The sequence below is a fragment of the Rhinolophus hipposideros genome (genome assembly GCF_964194185.1).
Source record: "Rhinolophus hipposideros genome assembly, chromosome: 8".
NCBI lineage: Eukaryota > Metazoa > Chordata > Mammalia > Chiroptera > Rhinolophidae > Rhinolophus > Rhinolophus hipposideros.
Window position 1 is genome coordinate 37823959 of NC_138054.1, and position 11618 is coordinate 37835576.

General features: G+C 38.4%; 1 pseudogene across 1 annotated transcript in view; it reads right to left on the reverse strand.

Annotated features, from left to right (window-relative positions):
* Positions 1 to 6636, reverse strand: part of LOC308501493 (peptidyl-prolyl cis-trans isomerase D-like) — a 121971-nt pseudogene extending 115335 nt beyond the window's left edge. The window contains exon 1 of the transcript in view: positions 6445 to 6636. The product of the transcript in view is annotated as a peptidyl-prolyl cis-trans isomerase D-like (transcript). The remainder of the gene's footprint in view (positions 1 to 6444) is intronic.
* Between the last annotated feature and the right edge of the window lie 4982 nt (positions 6637 to 11618).

The window sequence follows — 11618 nt, forward strand, 5'->3', positions numbered from 1 at the left end:
GGGTGGCTGTATGGCTCAGTTGGTCAGAGCGCGAGCTCTCAACAACAAGGTTGCTGGTTCAATTCCCGCATGGGATGGTGGGCTGCGCCCCCTCCAACTGAGACTGAAAACCACAACTGGACTTAGAGTTGAGCTGCGCCCTCCACAACTAGGTTGGAGGACAACTTGGAGCTGATGGGCCCTGGAGAAACACACTGTTCCCCAATATTCCCCAACTTAAAAACGAGAATTTTTTTAAATATTTTTTAAAGTACTCCAATTATGAGATGAAAAAGAAATTATAGAATTAGAATATATCCATTGAATTAATAAATCATTAATTTATAAATTAAAGCATTGAACATCAACAGCTGCTCACATTAAAAAAAATCAAAATTTGATGAAAATCAAAACATGATGTACCTTCTGATAAAAGAAAACAGCACTACCTGTAGTCTTGCTCAAGGGTTAGAATCTCAGTCTGATCATTTCTCTGGATCCAGTTGTCAATTTGCAGGAGATACAAGGAACAAAGGAACAAGGAAAACTGCACAATGAGTGTTCAATAAGTAAACTCCAGATGGTGGGAATTTCTAGAAGTCAAACAAAACAGCCCAAGTTCTTCAAAGGATAATTTGTAAGAGAAAGATAGGAATGAAAGAAGAATTTATAGATTGAAAGAGACTCAAAAAACACATCAAATTTTCTTTTATTTGGCAAGACTATTACATCTAGGGATGCACCTTGGATGATAGAACTATAAAGAACTGCAAGGAAATTATTAGTACAAAAGTCAGTGGCTACTTTGGAGGAGGATAGGAAGCTGTGATTGAGATGTGGCACACAGAGGGGCTTCTGAGGAGGCTGGCAAAGTTCCATTTTTTGACCTGAGTGCTGGTTATGAGGGTCTTCACTCATTATTCTATACATATGTTTCGTATGATTTTCTACATCAGTATTGTTTAAGGCATTTCTCACAGTAGAGAATAGAGCATAGGTACCACAGTGTTGATGGAGAATTATTCTTGGATGTATATAGTCCGCATTCTATTCAGTCCTCACATTCTGAAAATAAGCACAAAGTGAAGTCATTCACCAAATCAGGCAATTAGGAAATATTTATTAAGATCTAGTACGTTCTTGGCACTGTTCTAAGCTTCTCCCTAGACTGACATTAAGACGAGCTGTCGTGACATCACTAAATAATGAGTTTTTGCTTTATTAATTTAGTAACTATTTATTGTGTGTCTCCTTGGTGCCTAGCACTGTGCTGAGCATACAGAGAAGAACAAGATGGACATGTTGCCCAACTTCAAGAAATACATATAATTTCCATTTATGAGTTGCGTGGTATATTTTATAATAACAGGTTCTCTATAAGATACTTGCTATGCAGGCTCTCATTTCCATCTCCCAGAATCCTGGTTTTATACTAAAAGGAACTAAAATTTAAGAGAAATTAAGTAACGTGCCCACTTAGGAAAAGGGAGACGCAATATTCAAACTAGGTCAGTCTAAATCTGAAATCAAAATTCTTAAGTGTTTGCCAAATCTTCTGAAACTGAGATTCTCATTTTTACAGGAATACCAAATGATATGCAATGGCTATTTGTGTGTGTGTGTGTGTGTGTGTGCGTGCGTGTGTGCGTGTGTATGTGTGTGTTTAATCATGGGCTAAACATGGAGCATTTTCCTGGAATGATAATTGTACTAAATTGTAAATAATTTTGAACATGTTTGATACTAACATAGATATATTATAGAGTGTTCTAACATGGATATATTATAGAGTGTTGCATAAAATTCAAGCACATTTTTCAGATAAAACATAAGATAACAACAAAGTCAATTCATTCTAGAAGGTGAGAGATCATCTTTCTTACTCAGTGCAAGTAGTTTGTGCCTCTTCCTATAATTCTATGTCCCACCTTTTTATATAGGTAATTCTATTCCTCCTCAAGACTCAATTCAATTATCACCTTGTCTGTGAAACTTTCTTGCTCACCTGCCTCTCTAGCCCAGCCTGGACTAGATGTGCCTCATGCCCTGTCCTGTAGTGGACTGGCACAGCTAGTGCTATCACTGCACTGTACTCATCTTCTTGAAATTGTCTGTTGAGGGTCTACCTGTCCATTTACACTGTGAGTCCCAAAAGGGCAAAGTCTATATTTTACTCATCATTATACCCCCAGCAACTTAACAGTGCTCGTCATAGAGTAGATAATCAATAAGTGTGTATGTTACTTATTTTTCTTAGTTTACCTATTAATAATTACTAGTTATTGATAATGTATCCTAATGAAGTCCTTGATAATTCTTCCAGATTTGTTGTACAGATTAGGGTTCTAAGAAAATAAATAAGACATATAAACTACATATCTTTTCACTGTTCTAATTAATCAAAATACTTCAAAAGATGTGATGTTAAAAGAATGTATTCAAAGTAAGAAAGAGCTTTAAATGGAACCTGGTGGTTTGCAAGTGGTGGAGCTACACTGACCAAAATAAACTATAAGATTGTTGATAGTGAGCTGAAATTTCATTCTTCATTCTTCAGAGCCAAATTGTGAGACCTTGGGTAAACCCAATATACATGTTGTCCAAAAGTGTTAATAAGTAGTAATAAAGAATAAAAGCATGAATAAAACAAAAACATGATAAGTAGCAAACCCCTTTGGAAGAAAGTAGCTAGAGACATTTACTGGCTATAGTCCTGGGTATAGACTCCCCTAAGGTGCACATTTTCTCAGGCATGTGCCAAAGACTCGAGATGGGTAGAGTGGGAGAATGAGTCACTACTACCAGGACAGCCATCCCAAGAAAATTCTGTGCCAGGAGTGAGGAAATCGTTGATTGGGAACTGATGCAGAAGGTTCAAGGGCCAAAAGAGTTTAATTGAGCTAGGACTTAAACTGGAACAGTCAAGCAGACAGAATGCCAGAGGAAAGGATTATAGGTCAAAACTGGGCAGAGATGAAATTAAGATACAAAAAAGTTAAGGCCAGTGTAGAAACTGAACTTAACACAGCCCCGTAGAACCATGCCAAACAACAGGCAAGGATGCCTAGTACCTTTAAAAACTAAAATATATTGTTACATCATAGAGCTTTTATTGAATGCTAAAAGTAGCCCTAAATATTTAACAAGCACAACCAATTGAAAAGAACTCTTCTTTTTTGGGAGGCAAGAAAAAAGTCAAAATTGATGTAGTAGTTGTAGGTGAAAACAAAACCTTGAAAATAAATTTTTATCGTATGATAAAGAATTTTCCTCTATCCCATGTTGTTCTATAAATCAAGGGAGAAAAAAAATGTACTGTATAATGTTAAATAAGTAACTCAAAAAGCAATAAAATTCAATATGGTCACTTCTCTTTGAGAAAATAAGGATGGTTTGTTTCAATTCCCCAGCCTCATATGTAGTGGACCCTGAATACACATTTGACAAATAAATGAAGGATAATTTTTCGTGTCTGGCCAATATAGCATTCCTTTATCCTGAATTCTTAGTGAAAATTATAATCTTTTTCTAAACTGAAATTTCTTCAAAATTATACTTAACTATAAGTGAATTTTTCACTTTGAAATTTCCATATAAAAATAAGTAGGGCAGAAAGATTGAATTCCATGAAATCTGTTTCTAAAATGGTTCACTATAAAAAGAAATGTTTCATAGAGGTATTACTTAGGCTTCAGTATTTGGTGATGTTCCATTCCAACTTCAGAATACAAATCTGCAGTGTTTATACCTTGTACAGGGATTGCTGCCTCAGGACCTCTTACTCTATCGCTCCTTACTTTAGAGTCAACAAGAGGTGGAATTACTTGTGCAAATACCAGTGACAATAGCACTACAGTAATTAGAAAGCTGCTGGTTTGTAATTTATAGTTCATTTCAGTTCTTTCATAGTCAGTGAACACATAGCATGAATAATTTCACATTTGACTGGTTAGGTTGTTTGTTTTTAATAGATTATAATAATACAGGAGGGCAATATCTGGATAAACTAAGAGGTATATGAGGGGCCTGCATTTGCTCAACACATTTTATAACCCATATAGATCTTGCAGCAAAAACTACTCTGCAGTAAAAACTAATCATTGGTTAGAGATATTTCTTTCAAGAAGCCAAGGACTGTCAGAACTGGATTTTCACTTTTTTAATCTATTTCTCTGCAGATCTTCCTGAAAACTCATTCTTTAAATTAAAAAAAAAAAAATTGTTCAACATAACTAAAAGGAAAATGTTCCACTGTGGGAGGTTTGGACCTGCAAAGAGGTAGAAAACAAGTTAATTTCATGGCAGGCCTTTGTTTATATGTTTAAGAAACAACATAGTCTAAGAATATTTGTGGAGAAACACATTACTCTTAGCTATCAATCAGAAATCAACATGTCAGGAACTTTCACTTCCAGCCAAGATAGAGTAACAGGCACTGGTTTACCGTTCCTCCGTAAACAAGTAGAAGACCAAACAAAATATATGGAAAAAAACGGTTTTCAGACATTGGACAACAGACCACTTGAAGCTTGATCCCTGGGAAAACAGAAACAGATGAGTCTTGCTTATTGCCTAGAAGTTCCAGGCTGCAGCTAAAATGTGTGGGAAAGAATACCAAAGAAGAGGGAGCTGCACAGAGAAAGTACAGAGGGATCCCCTCCAGTCTTGACAGTTACAGTGTGACTATCTTAGCATGCATGAGCGGGAACTGCCCCAGGCCAAGTAAAAAACCAACAGGCCCAATAATTCCCTAAACTCACATAGGGCTGGGAGTATTTTCATTCCCACCAGCCAGAATGGAAAGATGCCGTAACACTCAAAGTACAAGGTAAAGTCTTCAGGAGAGTATCGTCTTAGAAGTGAGACTAAATTAGCCCTAGACAGCTCTGGATCTGTCCTAATAAAGCTTAAAAGCAACCCTCAGAATGATTGAGCTGATTTTCAGTAACTTAACTGCATACCAGAACAAAGCCTGACACCACTGAAAGAAATATGGGCAAATCTACCACCCAGTAACATAAAATTCACAAAGTCTGGCACCCAACCAAAAAATACCAGTAATATATGACTCATAATCAGAAAAAAAAAATCAAACATTAGGAACAGATCCAGATATCATAGAGATGATGGGATTAGCAGAAAAGGACATTAAAATAATTAGTACAACTATAATTCTTATGCTCAAGAGAGAGAGGAAAACATGAACATGAAGAGGAGAAAAATGGGAGATTTGTTTAAAGGCCCCAATGAGACATCTAGAGATGAAAAATACAACTTTTGGGGGACAAAAAAGTTAACATGTTCAAGGAAATTTGTTATGGGGCAAATCCACAAAAATGCTGGCATCACACATTAACCAGTGGGGCTGTTATGTAGATAGCTGCTATGAGGGCTCTCTAACCAAACAAATAACGGTCTCTTTTGTAATAGAATTATTTGCCAAACTCTTTTAGGACACATTCTCAGAATTCATAAAGCTTCTTTCATCTTAAGACATGTAATCATGTTTGCCAGCTAATAGCTTCATCTTCCCTATTCCCTATTAAGAGGCATCCTAGAGGAGTGGGAGAGGAGTAACAAACAGAATATTGCTCATGTACAATGAGGTCAGGAATAACCTTGTATCCACCAGGACTTTTTCCAGTCCTCATCTCGCTTAGGTTCTCTGTGGAAAATGCTACCACTGGTATTTCTTCCTTGAAACTCGTTCCATACTTGTTTTTCACCACCATTTCTCCTGTTATGTCCTTCTTTCCTTATCACTCCCTTTCAGCCCCACTTGCTGATGCCCAAATAAGTGATTTAAGCTAAGAAAGCTTAAACTTCAAGACCCCCAACAATGTGCTCCCAGAGTCATTCATTTTATCAAATTTATAAAAATGTATAAAAGTTATGTTCGCTGCATTTTGGAATCCAGGGAACGCTGAGTTGGTAATATAGTTAGTGGAGGCTTAACGGGACATATTTGTGTGGCTCACAATCACTTCCATACGTCACAAGTTACTGCTCACCATCAGAGCTAGAACACTCCTACTGATCACCATGCCAGCACCATGCCTGACACTAACGTGCAGGACCAGAAGTCACATTGTGATATGAACACATCCCAGCCCCAGACATATGTGGGGTGGAGGAAAAATAAGGTTAGAAATGGACAGAGCCAGAGCAGTGTTGTGGGAAATATTTGTAATTATTAGTTGAGGAAAATTATGAATGGAGGATTCACTTCTCAGCAATGCCTAATCTAGAAAGAAATTTTTTCCCATCAAAAATCTATTCAATAATACACTATGCATAATTATACCTCTACATCCAAATGAAAATGTTATTAGAACCCTTGTCTTTGTAGGGCACAAATTCATTTGTTACATAACAGAGAATATATCTGTTTCTGATGCTTTGTGTTTTTATACATCCCAAAATATAAGTTCACATCTTAGCATAATAGACACATCTTGTCCTGACCAAGTGCAGTAGTAGTTCAAGCACTGCAATACAGGTTTTGGCATGGCTAGTAACACAACTGGTGTGGTCAGTGTGGCCATATTTAGGGATCTGGCAGGTTATGGGTAGCTTGATGAAAGCAAGTCCAGAACCAGGGATCCAGCCAGTACCATCATCAAGGTCAGAGCTGTCTGTGTAAGTAATGAGGTCCATGCAGCCAGAGTGGTTTTGGGTAGACCTGGGAAAGAGGCTAACACAGCTGCTATGTTTAGTGGGGTTGGAACCGAGGATTAACCAGTACAGGTGGCATGTTTAATGAGTCAGGACCAAGAATTCAGAGGGCAGGGCTGATGCGTTCAGCAGGTCAAGGATTTGGCAAAAGCAAAAGGAAGACTCCTGTAATCATTTTTTTTCTTGAAATATCAAAATGCCAATCACAACATTTTTCATCTACCCAGTATAATTTTTTATTATGTTTGAGCCATTATGTATTTTGGATCTATTTGTTATACAGTTAACCTATTCTAGGCCTTGCGTGTGTCTGCACACGTGCACACACACACACACACACACACACACACACACACATCAATGCTTTGTTATCTGCTCAGTCTGAGAGGCTTTGAAAGAGAGGGAATGCTCCTGTCAGAAAGGCAGGTTTCTGTTAAAATAAAAAATAGAAATAGGATTCTGTAGAGATGTTTGAAACAGAGCAGAGACTTGGTAGAAGAAGATTTCTAAAAGGCACAATGGAAAAGATTGCCAGAAAGGGAAACAGGGTAGCTATGAGCAGGGAACAGGAAGATTACAACAGTGTTAGGATGTATGTGGAAGCTTCAGAAATGACTGGGAGGGCTTACATCTGGGGTCTTGGCACAAGACAATGATGACAGCATGTCTGCATTAACTTCAAGACTCTGGTTAGACCTCTGACAGATGATGTCCATCAGTGACCCTATGGAAACGATAACCTACATGGGTCAGTCTCCAAGCCCAGCTGCATTCCAAAAGCATACTCTCATAGCTAAAAATTTAGCTTTAAAGAAATTTCATTCTTTACTTACATCTCTTGAAAGATATTAAAGGAATCTGATTCATAATACCCAACAACACTTGTCATATCCCTTTCTTCTTGGTCCTCTAATTATTTCACAACTTTTCATTCACCAGTTCTCCCAAAACTCTCCTCATCAAGCCCTGGACCACATGATCTATCTGTCTCTTCTTTCCTCCCAACTTGCCCTTTCTGCCAAGTCTCTGGTTCTAAATCACAAAAAACTAGGGACAAGTCTAGCCTAGACTGGGGAACACAGACAGATGGGGCAGGACAGTGAACATGGAAACATTTTCACACTGACAACTTTAGCTTCTCCGCTCATAAAGATCTAAGTGGAGACAGTGAGTGTTTTTTTAGAGGTTAACTGAGGTTTATTGTTTGCTTTTGGAGTCCATTCAGCACTCTGTGGCCTTAGTTTTGCCCAAAGCTCCAGGCAAAACAATAGTAAAAAAAAATTGTTTTGGATTTTAACAAAATTGAATCCCCAGTGGAAAGGCAGGCATGGTGAGGCCCAAATCAGGGTGGCAGAAACATTGGCTCGATGGGGAAAGGAGGCGGTGACAAGCCTGAATGTGGGAAATACCAGCTCTGCCCACCACTCCTGAGGCCCCACAGTAGGAGGTAATGTTTTCAGACCCAAGTAGGGGGCTGATGTGGTCTTTCTGCCTCATGGAGCTGAGGCCCATATTCATAGGGCAGGAAGAGTTAGCCGTGTGTTCCAGGTAGCAATTGAATTGATTCTTTTTGTTTCCTATCAGGGCTAAGCCTGGGTAAGATTGTTAATGAGGTAAAGGTTGAAAATCTCTCCCTCCCTCCCCGAAAGCATCCTTTTCCTTCCTTCTAACATCTGTATCTTTGTCCCAAGTGTTCATATTCTTCCAGGTTCCCATTCTTGTTCCTAGATGGATGCTGGAATAAAGTTCACTACAATACGGACAGATGCCAGGTTAATCCCTCTGTAGCTATGGGAATTACCCTTCACAAAGCCCTTTTACACACATAACACGTAATCCCCACGACAATTTGTGATATGGATATTATTACTACTGTTTTACATATGAAGGAAGGGTTCAAAACTATTAAATAAGGAAGGAGCCATGCTTCAGGGCCAAGAATCCCAGACCTGAGTAGAATAGCTAGCATTTGAAATTTGGCCCTGCAGTTACAACCTGTGATAAATCTATCACATGCTCTGAGCCCCCTTTTCTGGAGAAGGGAGAAGTTTACCTACCTCACAATTTTGTTGCTAGGATTACAGTTTTAACTGAGGTAGGTGTCAGGCAATAGGTTCAGGCAAATAGCAGCAAATGTCGCTTTGAAGCAGGTTGGAAGTCAGAGGGCAGAGGGTCACTGTGACCATCAGGATCTCTTTCTTGCAGCCTTCTGTGACACTCAAGTGTTGGAGCAGAACTGCTGTGCCATGGAGCTCTGCTCCGGAGCTGTGCTCCTGGTGGGGGACTCCACCCACTCTCTTTTTATGTAATGAGCATGAGTGCATCTTTGACAAAGGAAATGAACACCCGGGCTCAGGCACCAGACAGCTAGTTAGGCGTGTGGGGAAACCAGAGCAGCCCAGAACCTGGAAACCTCGGTGGACATGGTGGTGAGGGAACCTGAAGTCAGAAACAGCCACTGTCATTGAGGGAAGAGACAGCTCCTGGCCCAACTAATTCGTCACACAACTCTGAATGGATCTCTAAAGCAACTCAGAGGACTCATCATAATGTTTTTCTCCACAATAAACTGTGGGTAAAGAGTTTGAAAATCTCATGTTCATTACAAATCATTAATGGTTTATACTGATTTTCCTGTTCTACATTTAAAACTGGTCCTTGGCACCAGCCACTAAGCACAACGTGAGAGAAATGGATGTTTGCAGATAAAAGTACCTCTGCTCTTCCAACCTCTGCTCTCTCTACTCTGGGATTTAGAAGCTTGATGATATCAGGCTTGTACCAATTATTGTTAACCATTTTGGCTTATTAACCCCTTTGAGAAAGAGGCAAACTATTGACTCTCAGCCCTGGAAAAGAGAATATATACTCATACATATGCACACCCAAAAATTGCATATAGTAATTCCAAGGGCTTCCAAATAGATCCCAAGTTTACAATCCTGTGAGACAGTTGACTGCATCTCTTCTTATTTGAGAAAACTGAGTCTCAAAGGAGTCAACTAATTTTCTCAAGGTAGTGAATTGATTAACAAAAGTATGAACCTGGATCCTCTGACTCCAAATGCAGTGCTTTTCCTACCATCCACACTGAGTTTTATCTCAGCTCTTCACAAGCATACATAAGTCTGTAGTTTGTGATCATCTGCCATTCCACTTCCCAGGGTGCTTCAGAAAGGTGGGAGTCACCTATAGGCATCTGCACTGCACCTTTCATTTTCTGTGGGGGCATAACTACACAAATTTTTGGCATTGGCTGATTTATGCTACAAATATTATTTAAGCCCCTCTTATAGGCTTTGCACTATAGGTTTCAGGGATACAGAGCTGAAAAAAGTGTGTGTGTGTGTGTGTGTGTGTGTGTGTGTGTGTGTGTGGTGTCACTGGCATCAGGGAGCTTATGATCTAGTTTGCTACCTCTCCTCTGAAAGGCAGAAAATCCCTGGAGTGGTCATGTGTTTTTATAGCACTCTACATATTATAAGAAAAGGTATAAAATATTTACCATAACTTTTAACACATATATGTGTGTGCATGTGTCTATAAATATATGCATATGTATATATATAATACATAACATATATGTATATATATACATACATACATATATAGTATACATACTATTACATATATAGTTAGTAAGTTTTGATCTGGTTCATTGATATATATATTTTACCTTAAAAGAGATGTTGTTGGTAATTAATGGTAAAATATGATTGATGGGTTAGTAAGACATATTTTATATTTTTATTTCTGAAAAAATAAACTAATTGGCTTGACCTCACTGAAATAAATAATTTAAAAGACATTATGAACAACTTGTCCTTCATGATTCTAGACTATCTACAGATTTATTATTCAATAACTCTATGATGTTATGGCCACAAGGTACTCAAAACTATTGTTTCTTGAAGGTGGTGTGGGAGGAAAATAGCACGCTTAAAAGGGGTAATAGCACTCCATGGCCCAGTGGGAACCTTTTGGAAATTAAAAAAGCTATGTTAGCTCAATACGTTCAGTTTTATTTTTAATTGATCAAGATAGACTAGGTTGCTACAGTAACTAAAATTTCAGTGACTTAAAACAACAAAAGCATATTTCTTGTTCAAAAAGTCCATCGCCAGTCCCAAATGCTCTCCAGGGCAGCTGTCCCCCATGTGTTGGCCAGGCACTCCTGGCTGCTACAGTGTAATGGCATCTCCATCTTGACATGTGCCTCCAGGACTGCCAAAGTAAAAGCCAGCGTGGGGAAACACCCGACTTTCGAATGTTTCCACCCAGATGTCTCCTGTCCTCATGTTTCATTGGCAACAGCTGGTCACATGGCCACACCTAGCTTCACACAGACAGCGAACTGTCCTTCCCACATGGCCAGAGGGAAAAGGTAGAAATCAGATGCAGTGCACAGAAATGATATCTACCAAGCATAGCTTCAAACTTATTATCAACAGCATGATTCCACAAATAGTGCAAAGTTGAACTGAAACTAATTTTCTTTGTTCCGTTAACGTAAGGTGATACATCAGTTTCTTTGAATTATAACTTTTAGTAGTATATTATGTTAGGTAACTGTCCATGATACAAATGTAGTATTTTAGCTATTTCTAATATTTTCATTAGATTACATCTAGATTAAGGAAACTATCACCCCATAGTCATTCTGAAATAAAACACACAAATTCACATAGCATATGCCCAAAGTCACAACCTAGTAGTCACATTTGAGTGTCAAGTCCTGTCTGATGTCCAGGTCTAATTTCACACCCAGTAGTCAGTGATTGGGTTACCTCTTGGGGGTTGCTATTCCAGTCAACCATGGACAATATGCCCATCTCACAAGGTTGACATGATAAGCAAATTAAATAATAAAGATAAAAATGCTGTTAAATCTCTAAATGAAAATAATATTAATATACTACTAATAATATTCGTAACTTGGCTAAAAAAATAAAATCTACTCTACT